We start from the raw sequence: 14,361 nt of genomic DNA, 5'->3' as shown, positions 1-14,361 counted from the left end.
GGTTATTTATAAAAGAAAGATGTTTAATTGACTCACAGTTCCACATGGCCGGGGAAGCCTCACAATCATAGCAGAAGGTGAATGAGGAGCAAAACTGCATCTTCCATGGTGGCAGGAAAGAGAGCTTGTGCAGGGTCCTCTCCTTTATAAAATCATCAGATCTCATCAGAGTTATTCACTACCATGAGAAAAGTATGGGGGAAACCGCCCCATCATTCAATTATCTCACCTATACCTGCTCTTGACATGTGGGGATTATCACAATTCAAGGTGAGATTTGGGTGGGGACACAGCCAATCCATATCAGGAAGCAGGCCAGAAGAAGAGCCTGTGGGGTGCCAGGGAAACTTCCACCATGGAAAGACAAGAATAATGGTAATGAAACAGATCTGAATGTGCTCGGAATGAGAGCAGGGGAGGTCCACGGTTCACCATCTCTGAGTAAAGTGAGCTCATGACGAGGGGCTGTGCTTCATCAGAACATCATTCCTCAAAGCCTGGGGGGCTTCTCAGGAACTTCTCCAAGTGGCACAACCTCCAGCAGGTCACCAGCCTCTCAGCGTCTCAGGTGTCGGTACTGTGATCTATCAATGAGAAAACCTTCCATTCTTTGAGCTGCTGAAGGATTCACTACAGTGTAGAAAGTTGTTAATCTAACGCCTGGCACCTTGTAGGACTTAACAATTGCAAATTCTGTCCCTGTAAGGGGGCGTACCGTGACAAAGCAATGAGAATGAGCTAGGGTCAGAGAAAATTTCCTGCCCACTTTTTTTGCCTGCGTCCTGTGCTTGCTGTATCCATTAGTTCTTCCAGACTTTGCCTTTCCTGGCTTCACCAGGATGTGGCCTTTTGCCTCCCGAGACACCTTTCCCTGGTTTTTAAAATGCAGCTACTGGAGCCCATCCCTGCATACTAGAGTCTCCTGAGGACTGGAGGCACTGCAGGCCATGCTCACTGCCTGGCACCATGGAGGTAAGATTTGGTCCCTCTGTCAACCCCCAACCTTCTTTTTTTTTTTTTTTTTTTTTTGGAGACGGAGTTCGCTCTTGTTACCCAGGCTGGAGTGCAATGGAACGATCTCGGCTCACCGCAACCTCCGCCTCCTGGGCTCAGGCAATTCTCCTGCCTCAGCCTCCTGAGTAGCTGGGACTACAGGCACGTGCCACCATGCCCAGCTAATTTTTTGTAGTTTTAATAGAGATGGGGTTTCACCATATTGACCAGGATGGTCTCGATCTCTTGACCTCGTGATCCACCCGCCTCGGCCTCCCAAAGTGCTGGGATTACAGGCTTGAGCCACCGCGCCCGGCCTAATCCCCAACCTTCTTAATACCACATCATGACATAAGAAGAAAGAGTGGTTTCCTTTCTTTCTTTCATTTTTTGCCAGTTTTGTGCAGGTGGTATACTCTTAATTTCTTAGCTACTTAGCACATTCTTGCATGAGATAAATCAATTTCTTTGTCTTGCCTTTGCTCCTCTACTCCTATTTGTTTACCACTCATGATTACATTTAAATACATTTTGTCTTTTAACAACTCTAGAATTTTGATATAAATTGTGCTAAGCCCATAAATTAACCTGAAAAAGACTGATATTTTCATAGCACTAACCACATTATTGTTATGTAGGTTTCAATCACATACTCATCTCGTGTCTCAGCCATAAGCAGCATCCTTTCCTGACATTTCCCCCAAATCAGTGCTCACTGACTAATGCAGAGCCTTATATGTAGTAAGTACTCATTGCATATATGACAACATAGAGCTCCAGGAAAATACTTTTTTGGGGGTAGCTGTTCTGCTAGAATCCATACATCCCAGAATCTTTTAAACTCATAAGCCATGACGATTCCTAAAGCACGTGGTCTTTTTTGTTTTACATGTAAGTTGATTGAATCGTATCTTTTCAGGGGAAAAAATATAAGCAGATCAAACTTTTGAGAAGATTACCACTTTGGAAAAACACTTTTTCCACGCAGAGTAACTGTATAAAGGAACATAGCATTTTGTATCCTTTGTAAAAGCTTTCACCAAGACTCAATATTTTATATTTGTAATGAGTTAATGCTAAATATGTAAATAATTTTGCAATAAAATTTTATAAAAATACATTATGTTTATCTGCACTTGATAGCTCATGCTAAACATACCCTTAAATCAATTGACATGGGGAATTCCTATCCCAGCATTAACTGTGAAAGGAAGGAGGAATCTGCAAAGGGACCTTTCAACAGTGACATTAATTATATTTGAAACTGAGCTGTGAGCCTCAGGAGACCAACTGTTATTGTGGTGGTGGGGGCTGAGGGCGGAGGCAAAGAGCCACCGAGTTTGCTGAATCCAAGCCCACAGAACCTCACAAGTCATGGCACATTGAAGGACCGCCCAGAGGAAACCCAAGGTAATTTCAAATAACTTTTTTTTTTAAGTTCTAATACCACTCTGTATTAGTCTGTTTTCATGCTGCTGATAAAGATATACTCAGGACTGGGCAATTTACAATAGAAAGAAGTTTAATGAACTTGCAGTTCCACATGACTAGGGAGGCTTCATAATCGTGGCAGAGGATGAAAGGCACATCTCACACGGCAGCAGACAACAGAAGAGAGCTTTGCAGGGAAACTCTCCTTTTTAAAACCATCAGATCTCATAAGACTCATTCTCTATCATGAGAACAGCATGGGAAAGACCTGCCCTTATGATTCAATTACCTCCCACCGGGTCCCTCCCGCAACATGTGGGAATTCAAGGTAAGATTTGGGTGGGGACACAGCTAAACTATATCACACTCCTAGGTTTAGACTGTATTTTCTTTGTTAAAATAGAAATGTGTTAAAGGAAAATAGAAGTGAATCACAAAGCCAAATGTCTTGTGACTGTGGAGAAAATGAAGACAGAAGCCTATTCCTGTTGGTATGCAGGCATCTTCCTACAGTTCATGGAAGTTGAGCCACAGCTGCAAACTAAGCATTGATTTTTCATCCTGTGATGGATTCATCTGTGGGTCCCCAGCCTTGATGCAGCCTCTGGTCCCACCTCCTGCCATGGCCACCCTTTTTGCTTCAGGATCCCTGTGGTATTTCTTTTGTCTGATGGGTGAAGTTAGCATACCCATTGCGTTCTCTTTCTTCCTCCCGTCCTCCCTTTCTTCTTCAAGCACCTATTGTATGCAGGCCCAGTGCTAGGCAATGTGGAAACAGATGAATTGGCCCAATTTCTGGCCCTCAAAGCAGACTCACAGCTATTCTCACAGTACAAGGCAGCACACTGTGATGGAGGTTCATTCAAGAGAAGGTGAGAAGGAATGTAATGCATTTACATGCAGGCTCTTTGAGAGCACAGAGGTTAAAATGATTACCTGTACCTGGAAGTTTTTAGAAAGAATAAAGAAGAATTTATCAGAAAGCAAGGAGTGGAGGGAGAAGGTCGTGTCAGCCAGAGCATAGGATCTGTATAAGTGCACAGAAAATGTTCCCGTAAAAAGGCAATTATAGTTAGCCATGTCAGAAAGGATTTTCTTTCTCATAAAAGGACCAAGTTATCTTTGTAATAAAACAAATATTTGTGAAATCAGAGTACCTATCAAATTATTAGCATCACTGCATGTATTTGAATGGAATCTTATGATTTACTGAAAATAGGATACAAACTGTAATTTTGCAGCATGGAAAAAATAAAACAAAACAGGATCTAGGAATGAACATGCCAGATGGTAATGTCAGCTCCACCTCTTGTCATCCATGTGATTGTGGTCCAATTATTTACCTCTTTGATGCCATTTACTTATCAACCAGGTAGAGCTAACACTAAGGTCTATCTTGCAAGGCTGTTGTCAATGTCGCAGGTGATGCCATAGTTATAGTACACTACGTGGTACACGTGGAGGCAGCTCTGTCACTTGATGTGCTGAACAGTTATGCAGTATGACAGGACAATGTACCAACCCGAAGTTCAGAGATGTATCAAGTTATGGTTGAAAGTCCTCTGTCCAAATGCTGCCTGAGCTCTGATCCTTATTATAGAACAGTCAATTATACTGCCTCCTAAAGCAGCATTATTTTTCCAAGGAGATTACTGCTCAATTGATTTCACAGTTGTCCTGTGGTATACGATCCCCTTGGCTATGTCAGCATGCAGACTCATATAAAGACATTCAATACTGAGATCAAATGAAGCTGTACCATTGTATCCAAAGTTGGGAGATGCCCTGTTTTTGAAGGTTAGAAAAACATGGAGCCCCCAAGAATAAAGCTATAATCAGCATGAACAGTAGCCTTTAATTGCCTGGGAAGGTAAGAAGTCTTTACAATGAAACACTGGACAATACTGGTCATTTGTACCAGCATAGCCTTACACACAAAAAAACAAAAGAAGTGCATGCTTATTATTTATGACTGTCAAACACCAGTGCTTATGGTTAATATTTCTTTTGATTTTTTTCATTAAGTTTCTCTTGTTGATCAATGTTTTTCAAATCATCACAGTCTTGATCAAGTGTAGGGAAGACTGGGGACCACAGAGCGTGGGAACTGTCCTAGAGGGTAGAAGCCATTTTCAGCAGGGTTCAGTTCATTCTCCTGGTGCGTTCATGATTCAGATAAACAGACGTCAGACTATGACAATAGAGGGTCTTCAGAGTAGAAAAAACTGGTACTTTGGACTTTCTCAAACTACTGAGCAGATATTTCACATGCCCATTGCTTTTTTCTCTAAATTTAGTTGTTTGTGTCTCTACCTCCTCATCTATGTTATGAGCTTCTCAAGGTCAGACACTGTAACTTATTTTTCTTTTGTTTTTCAGCATCTAACATAGGCTTAACACATAATGACCCTCAGTAAATGTTGGATTTCTCTATGTTATGAAGCCAAATATGTACTAAAGCCACACTATGTGTCAGACACTCTGCTAGGCATTGCTAGCTTTCCTGCACTCCAAGAAGGCTTAGTTAAGAAGGTAAAACAAAAATGCCACAGTATGTGCATGTATACACTGAAAAGAAGAAAAAGAACCTAAGACATCCAAATAGATGGAGATATCTTCCTAAACAGGTAAAGTTTGACATAGTCATTGAATAATGCCTTTGAATTGCCACCTAAGCAAATAATGGGAAATACATGAAAAATGAACAATTTTGCAGATGCTCTTTTTTTACTCCACAACTCTGTAAAACTGAACTATTACATATGGGAGATACCCACATACTGGGAGGCAGTGTGAGCAGAAATCATTCTGATTCTAACAAGAAAATAAATAATTTGGCTCAGAATATTCATGAGGCACAAATGGCCCTGAGAACCACACTGGAGATCATTCGTGATGGATACGTGATAAGATCAATCCTACCAACTCATCCAGGGCAGCTGGAAGCACACACCAAGCTGCAGGAGCAGGTGTTCGGTTATGACCTGCACAGTCCCGACCTGTGGCAGCCAGGTGCTCCAGGGAGCTGAAATCAAGAGGGAATAAGGAGTGCAAGGGGACTATGTGGGAAAGCATGTGAAAGATAGGAAAGGAAAGACATCAAGATGAGGGACATCAAGCTTTCAGAGCACGATGTGGATCAAGCACCTGTGAAAGGAAGGGAGGAGGGCAGTGAACAGGCCTGGGCAGGGAAAGACTCAGAGAACAAAGCAGATCTGACCATTTCAGCCAACCCAACAAGGAGCGACTGAGAAGGAGCATCTATCAGAGGAGTCCTGTGCTGGGAAGAAATGTCCAGATTCTAGTCCCCTTGCCTGCTCCGTCATTGTCTGGGGGCATCTCAGGAAGAGCACAGCCTTGCCTGAAAGGTGGAGCAGAGCCTGGAAATGCTTTGCGGCACAGCAACCAGTTCTTTAGGGAAGGTTGACCCTGGGGGTGCAGCTCCGTGGCTACCACACTCCTCAGCGCCGTCCCCACTCTGTGCAGCTTCTACACACCTGGAGTTAGTTACCTAACCCTCGATCCTAGCTCGGGGCGGTTACTCTGCGTCCATGAATCCATGGCTGATCTCTTGGGGCCAGTTCTGCCAGGCAGCCTGCCCACTCCATCCACACACCTCCGTTCTAGCAAACAGACATCACACCTGCTCTCGGGCTCCAGCTACCACATTGCCCCAGTTCCTTAGGAAGAGATTCTAACCTGCTGCCTCTACCCCCCAAGCCAGGACACTGACCACAAGCTCCAGATTTGGGCTTCTCGCCTTCATTTTCTCAGGATGGAACGGCCAACTGGTTGTCTTCTTTTCAGTCATAAATTGAGGGTGGTCATCCCTTCCTCAGAGGGTTCTGGATTAAACGTGGCAGCAGCTGCGAGTGAACCTCCTAATCCAGAGAACGGAATCTAGGGAAGAAGAGCCACTGGGGCTCCCTACTCCGGCGACCTCGGGATTCACTGCCCGCTGCTGAACAATCAGTGCTGATCAAGTTTCAACTGCGGCTGTGACCGCTGTGAGTGATGTGCACATACCTTTCCTCGTTATTTGTGTGCGGTTTTCTTTTTCGTTTGTTTTTTTTTTTTTTTTTCTGAGATGAAGCCTTGCTCTGTCACCAGGCTGGAGTGCAGTGGTGGGATCTCCGCTCACTCCAACCTGCGCCTCCCAGGTCCCTGCAATTCTCCTGCTTCAGCCTTCTGAGTAGCTAGGACTGTAGGCAAGCGCCAACATGCCCGGCTAATTTTCGTACTTTTAGTAGAGACAGGGTTTCACCATATTGGTCGGGCTGGTCTCTACATCTTGACCTCGTGATCCGCCTGTCTTGGCTTCCCAAAGGGCTGGGATTACAGGCGTGAGCCACCGCTCCCTGCCTCCCCTCAACCCCCCTTTTTTTTTTTTTTTTGTCTTTTACTCCCCACTAGACTGGAAGTTCCATGATAATCTTTGTTTTAATTTTTCTGCTATGCTCCCTGTGATTCCCCGTTCATAAAACAAGCCCAGGCAGATAGTAAGTGTTCAGCGAGCATTTGTTGAATAAATAAATGTGGACCTGTCAGCAACTCTCAAAGGGAAGCATCATATTGTCTACATTTTAAAGATGGGGAAACTGAGGACGGGGACGGTGGACTGACTTGGCAAAAATCACCCTGGTAATCACCGGTGCTTCAAACTCAAGGTCCGATTGGCTGAACGTTCTGTATTAATTCTGCTCCTGACCCCAGATTGTACAGGAGTTCTACCCAATTTATTCTCTCAAACATCTGCATGTCCAACTGCTATATAATAAGGAGAATTTGGGGTGTCAGTGAGGTGGCAGACATGTATCTGTTTTTCTCATTTAGTTGTCACAACGAGCCAATAAACTAAATATTGATACTGTCCGCATTGTAGGAATAAAGAAACTGCAGCTCAGAGCAATGCCGTCAGCTGGCAGGAGGCACGCAGAGCTGGGGGTGTTTGGCTTCATCCTCTGGTTGCCCCTCTGCTGCAGACACTCCCTCCCTCTGTGTCCAGCTGGATGCTGCCTTCTGCTCCTCCAGGTGACAACTAAAAGACGTCTCATCAGAGAGGCCTTCCTGGACCACCCCTCAAGCACAGCGCCAAGTTTCTCCCTATCAAGTTATCTTCCCATTCTCATTAGAATGTGATATCACTCCATTCATTTTGGGGTTTGTCTCCCATCACTAGTACCAAAGATCCTTGTACACATGTGCTCTTCCCCATCCGTGGCCGCTGGACAGTGCTGGGCACATAGGAGGAGTGTGATGAGTATTTGCAGACTGACTGCCTCTTTCTTCCTTCCTTTCCTTTCCTTTCCTTTTCTTTCTTTTTCTCTTCTTTTTTTTTTTTTTTCTTTTTTGAGATAGAGTCTTGCTCTGTCACCCAGGCTGGAGTGCAATGGCATGCTGTCAGCTCATTGCAACCTCCGCCTCCCAGGCTTAAGCGATTCTCCTGCCTCAGCCTCCTGAGTAGCTGGGATTACAGATGCACGCCACCACACCCGGCTAATATTTGTATTTTTAGTAGAGACGGGGTTTCACCATGTTGGACAGGCTGGTCTTGAACTCCCGACCCTGTGTTCCACCCACCTCAGCCTCCCAAAGTGCTGGGATTACAGGCATGAGCCACTGGGCCTGGCCTGACTGCCTCTTTCTACCACAACAAGCAACTTCTTTTCTCAGGGGACGCTTCTCCTCTCCTGAGCCTCATAGACATGTCTGGTGTAAAGGGACCTGAAGAGGAAACAAAATTCATATCTCTGCAACTTAGAGACAGAGGAAAATTGCTCAAACTTTCACATTCTCTGAAGATGAAAATTACTCTAACTTTCATATCCTCTGAAGATGAAAATTACAACTTTGCTCAGGGACTCATCCCATTGTCTAACCACCCTGCCAGGAAATTCTTCTACAGATCTGACCTAAATTTGCCCAGCTGTGGCTGAAACCGACTCTGTCCTGGGTGGTCCTCAGTCGTGGCAGTTGGTGAAAGAGCTCTTTGTGTCAAATGATGACACCCCGCCCAAACCTCTCTGAGAGAGCACAGTGGACTTCCTACAGGGTTACAGCCCGACTGATTTCGCAGGCTGCAGGGAGGCAGCGCGTGCACAGAAGACAACACCCCAGAGAAGCCTGGATGATCTGGATGCAAATTCTAGCTCCTCATCTGCCTGCTGGGGGACCGAGGCTGAGTCACTGAACTTCCAGGAGTTCATTTGGTCATCAATAATTGTGCATAAAAATAACTGTCTCACAGGACTGTTTATAAGGGATGTGATGGTTGTAAGCTGTTGCTTGTTTCTCTCATTCTTCACTTATTTAAAAGTTGCAAAGCTGGGCATGGTGGCCTCACACCTGTAATCCCAGAGTTTTGAGAGGTGGAAGCAGGAGGATCATTTGAGGCCAGGAGTTTGAAACCAGCCTGAGCAACATAGCAAGACCCATCTAAAAATAAATAAATTAATTAATCAATTAAATAGCTAAGTATGGTAGCACCCACCTTTAGTCCCAGCTACAAGGGAGGCTGAGGTGGGAGGATTGGTTGATTCTGGGACTTTGAGGTCAAAGAGCTATGATCTTGCCACTGCACGCCAGCCTGGGCAACAAGTGAGACCCTATTTCCAAAAAACGTTAAAAATAAAATAAAAGGTGCAGCTAACTGAAAAGGGTTTATAAGTCCAGAAAAGAAAAAAATGACCAGTCCAAGCTCTCTGAACAAATTTAGGGCAGAGTCCAGAATATCTCTTTCATCACAGTTACAGAATTACCTTTGTAATTTCCCCTCATGTCTCATGCAAGTTTGAAGCTCCCTCTGATCCCAAAACCGTAAGATAAAAGTGTTTGCTACATAGAGAGAGGAATTTTGAACCAAATCACTTATTTTTTCATACAGAGTCTTGCTATTGTGGCACAAGCTGGAGTGCAGTGGCACAATCTCGGCTCACTGCAACCTCCGCCTCCTGGGTTCAAGTGATTCTCATGCCTTAGCCTCCCGTGTAGCTGGAACTGAAGGCACCTGCCCCTACCCTCAGCTAACTTTTTGTATTTTTAGTAGAGAGAGGGTTTCACTGTGTTAGCCATGTTGGCCTCGATCTTATGGCCTCATGATCCACCCGCCTCAGCCTCCCAAAGTGCTGGGATTACAGGCATGAGTGACTGTGCCCAGCCCAAGCCAAATCCTTTTTAAGCCACCCGATATGCTCCCAGGAGGAGACTTAAGGCCTCAGCACTACCTGGCTGACAAATGTTATGCTCATTACATCTCCCAACAGCCCCATATCTCATTCACCAGAACTCGCTTCCAGTCACGCCATCCCTATCCTTCCATGGAGCCTGGCAGTGTGGGAGCTGACAATGCAAAGACACAGAGGCAGCCAAGGCTGCAGACGTGGGCTGTCTTGGCTCCTGTCGTGGGTAGATGCAGTCATATCAGATCCTTTGCAGCCAAGCAAACACAGCTGTGATGGATATTGTCACTGTTTCCACCTCAAATTAACACTCATTTTCAAAATTTTACCTACAGGCACCAGGCAAGGAATAAATCCTTAGTGCCGGAGGGCATCTTAGTTTGTCTTACAGATGCAGAAGCTGAAGAACCTAAGAGGGGAGTCTCTTGTCTATTGATTTTTTTTTTTTTTTTTTTTGAGATGGAATCTCACTCTGTCACCCAGGCTGGAATACAATGGCTCAGTCTGGGCTTGCTGCAGCCTCTACTTCCTGGGTTCAAGCGATTCTCCTGTCTCAGCCTCCTGAGTAGCTGGGATTACAGGTGTGCACCACCATGCCCACCTAATTTTTGTAGTCTCTAATTTTAGTAGAGAAGGGGTTTCACCATGTTGGCCAGGATGGTCTTAAACTCCTGACCTCAAGTGGTCTGCCCGCCTCAGCATCCCAAAGTGCTAGGATTACAGGTGTGAGCAACCATACCCGTCCTTGCCCACTGATTTTATAACAGGGCAGGGCTAGAACCCAGGACACTCACTAGCTATGTGAACTCAAGCAAACCATCCTATCTTCTCTGTCTCTATGTGCCAATCTGTAAATCAGTGAGAGTGAACTTAAGAGACCTCATAAAGCCGATGTGAGTGTTAAATAGGTTAGTAGATGTTCATTGCTTAGAATGCCTGGCATTAGTAAGCACTGAGTGAATGCTATTATTTCATCATTCCTATTTAATAGGTAAGAAAACTGAGATGCCCAGATGTAGTATCAGAGAGTGAATTAATGAAAAAGTAGAAATTAACACTAAGCTTTCCAGACTCCCTGTGGAATTCTCTTTCCTGCACAGCAGTTAAATTAATAGAATCACAAAATATCAATGATAAGGCCAGGCATAGTGGCTCAAACATGCAATCCTAGCACTTTAGGAGGCCAAGATTGGGGAATCACTTTCTAGACCAGCCTGGACAACATAGTGAGATCCTATCTCTAAAAAAAAAAAAAAAAAATGTAGCCAGTCATGATGGCTCACACCTGTAATCCCAGCTACAAGGGAGGCTGAGGTGGGAGGATCTCTTCAGCCTAGGAGCTTGAGGCTGCAGTGAGCCCTGATCATGCCACTGCCTTCCAGCCTGGATGACAAAGCAAGACCCTATCTCAAAAAAAAAAAAGGAAGAAAAAATGTCAATGATAGAAAGGGCTTTAGATTCTTGTTCAGTTTCTCTATTGTGCGGCATGAAAACCAAGGTGCACAAAGGGGAAATTCCAGCTGTGTACTGGATCACCTGGGAGGATGGTGAGAAATAAAGATTACTGGACCCTACTCTGAACCTACAGAATTAGCATCTAGAAGCAGCGCCTGAAGTTTTGTATTTTTAACTCTCGTGAAGCCAGCTCAAAACAGACTTGTGAACTGGTGTTTCTAATTCAGAATCCCTGAATTGAGCATTCCAGCCTGGCTTTCATAAACTTTTTGGTTGATTACATTGGAGATTACACTGTAACTCTCTAGGCCAGTAATTTACAAATGATCTTTATTTCACTTCTCTTGTATGTATATGTATTAATTGATAAAATATGTAATCAAACTACTTCACTCAAAATATTATGTTTATCATTGAAGTGACATGCAAAACATAGAAATTTTTGAAAAGAAATGTATTTTATTATATAAACATAAGTTCTATTTGTAATATAAATGGAAAATAAATAGAAGTTCCAACTTTGTCTTCCCATCACAACAGGTCATCCTGAGCATTGCCGAGGGAACCACTCCCTAGGTTGCCTTCAAACAGCATGTCCATACAGCTCTAGAGATGAACATGCTATTTGAAGGCAACAAGGGGCATGTCACCAAACTGCTGCTGCCCAGCCTTCTATCCTTTTCTGTCATTGAGAAGTGCAAACTTATGAAGGAGAACCTGGTGTATGACTCCTGATGGTACTGGCTTCCCTGAGACAGCAGGAACTGCTGAACCTGTTCTTGAGATTCAATCTTTGTCAAGCTGACTCTCATACTTTACCTACTACCCCTACTTCTTGTCCTTGCCTCAAGTAGTATAGGTGCTAATGTAATTGAACATGCACTGAGCCATGTCATCAGTGGACAGGTCATGGTGCATTAAAGATGATTCCTGTAAATGTGGCTCTTCCTGCTCTGTCCACATCTGGCTGAAGGTGTGACCTGACCTCAGAGAAAGCCAGACCAGCTCTGAGACCTTCCTTCCTCATTTCTTAAACTTCAGAAATTCATTTATGGATTTAGGAATTTAAAGATATATGTCTTTGGGCCTAGCGTGGAGGCTCACTTCTGTAATCACAGCACTTTGGGAGGCCAAGGCAGGCAGATCACTTGAGGTCAGGAGTTCAAGATTAGCTTGGCCAACACAGTGAAACCCTATCTCTACTAAAAACGTGAAAATTAGCCAGGCATGGTGGTACACACATGTAATCCCAGCTACTCAGGAGGTTGAGGCAAAAGAATTCCTTGAACCCAGGAGGTGGAAGTTGCATGGAGATCATGCCATTGCACTCCAGCCTGGGCAACAGAATGAGACTTTGTCTCCAAAAAATAAAAATAAAAAAATAAAGATACACACCTTTGGCCACATGCTTACCCAAGCGTTACTAGAATTGGTGTCCAGCCCAGTGGTCACTGCTCTGTGGCAGTGGTGCTTTGCTCTGCTGTTGTCCCTTGTGTCCTCACAGGAAGGGTGGTGAGCCAGGTGACCCCATCCTCAGTTTCCTCTTTGCATGTTCAGATGGGCCTCTGCTACAATATATTCTGTACTTATCCAGACCAGCTGGATTCCAGCAATATTTTCCTGGTAAACTTTCTAAGAGTCAACTTAAGTTCCAAACTTAGGCAGTGCAAATTCTGCTGGCTTTGAGTCAGATATTACTGGTATCACCACAGAACGTTTCAGTGATCTTTGACAAGTCAATTGATCTAACTTGGTCTATGCTCTCATCTATAAAATGAAGATATTTATCTGTTTTGCCTAACTCATTTGGCTGGTATGTAAGAAGAAATCTGAAAATGTGTTTTGTAAGCTAAAATAATCCCATCCAAATGAAAGACAGGGAGAACCATCAACCATCAATGAAAAAAAAATATATTTTTGTTTGTTTTTTATTTACTTTTGTTTTGTTTTTAATGCAGTGCTATTCGAAACTCAGTGGGTTTTTTTTCTCTTTAAATAAAATTGTCAGTGGAATTAGCATACTTAGAAAACTTGGTAAAGATCTTGAAAGATAGGAAATTTTATATATAAGTTGTAATCATTCCTTCTTCACTTCATGCTAACCATGTACTGAAGCCTAGTATATGTCAAACGTATTCTGCTAGGTACTGGAGAAAGTTGAATAAGACACAGTTCTGCTTCTCAGTGAGCTCACGGGGAGACAGAGAAGTAACCCTACGATCACAGTCCAGAGCACTGAGTTCTGTGATGGGAACCAGAACACGGAGCCTCTGAGTGATCAGGAGAGCTGCCAAACCTAGCCCAGGTTCAGGAAGTAGAAGTCACTGAAATACACGTAAGAGTTAATAAAGTTAAAGAGGAAGGGGATGCTGGGCATGGGGCTCATGTCTGTAATCCCAGCACTTTGGGAGGCCGAGGTGGTTGGATAACGAGGTCAAGAATTCAAGACCAGCCTGACCAAGATGGTGAAACCCTGTCTCTACTAAAAATACAAAAATTAGCCAGGTACGGTGGCAGACGCCTGTAATCTCAGCTACTCTGGAGAATCGCTTGAACCTGGGGGGTGGATGTTGCAGTGGCTGAAATCGTACCACTGCACTCCAGCCTGGGTGACAGAGTGAGACTCTGTCTCAAGAAAAAAAAAAAAAAAAAAAAAAAAGGATGGGATTCCAAGTAGAGGGAAAGGGAGGGGATTTGTAAATAATTTGAGATGAAAAAAGTCTTTGTACTTTCAGAGCATTATAAAGAGCCCTGCAGGGCTACAGCACCCTGTGTATAAGTGTAAGAAAGAGGTTAAGCAGGATATACAGCAGTGGAGGCTTTACCGTGAGAAGGACATGCTCTGATTTCTGTTTTGGAAAGATTACTCTGGAGCTGTCTTAAATTAGTTATGTAATGGAATCAGTGAGAGGCAACGTTTTCCAAACCTGGCTGAACCATCTTCTAAAATTATTAGAAGAACTTGTACTCAATTCAGATTTCTAGACACCTCCTACTCCAAGTCAAATCCAGGGATGTGGCTTCTGTCCCTGTGTCTGTCCAGGTGATTCTCACAAAGCCATGTCAACTATAGAGGAATTTATGGAGGCTTCTAAAAAGAGATGTCAGGGTCCTTGGCCCCTAACCTATGAATGTTTACCTTGTTTGAAAAAAAGGTTTTGCTGTTGCAGGATTGTGAGCGAAGCAGCTTCTCCTGGGTTTTCCAGCTGACTTGCATCCTTAGAAGGAAGGCAGAAGACAAGAAAACACAGAGAAGAGGAAAAGACAGAGATTGGAATAATACAGGCTGGAGCCAACAGGAACT

Source organism: Sapajus apella, unplaced genomic scaffold (assembly GCF_009761245.1).
Source record: "Sapajus apella isolate SASKATOON/1434 unplaced genomic scaffold, GSC_monkey_1.0 scaffold31, whole genome shotgun sequence".
Classification (NCBI taxonomy): domain Eukaryota; kingdom Metazoa; phylum Chordata; class Mammalia; order Primates; family Cebidae; genus Sapajus; species Sapajus apella.
Note: the sequence above shows the minus strand (reverse complement) of the source record.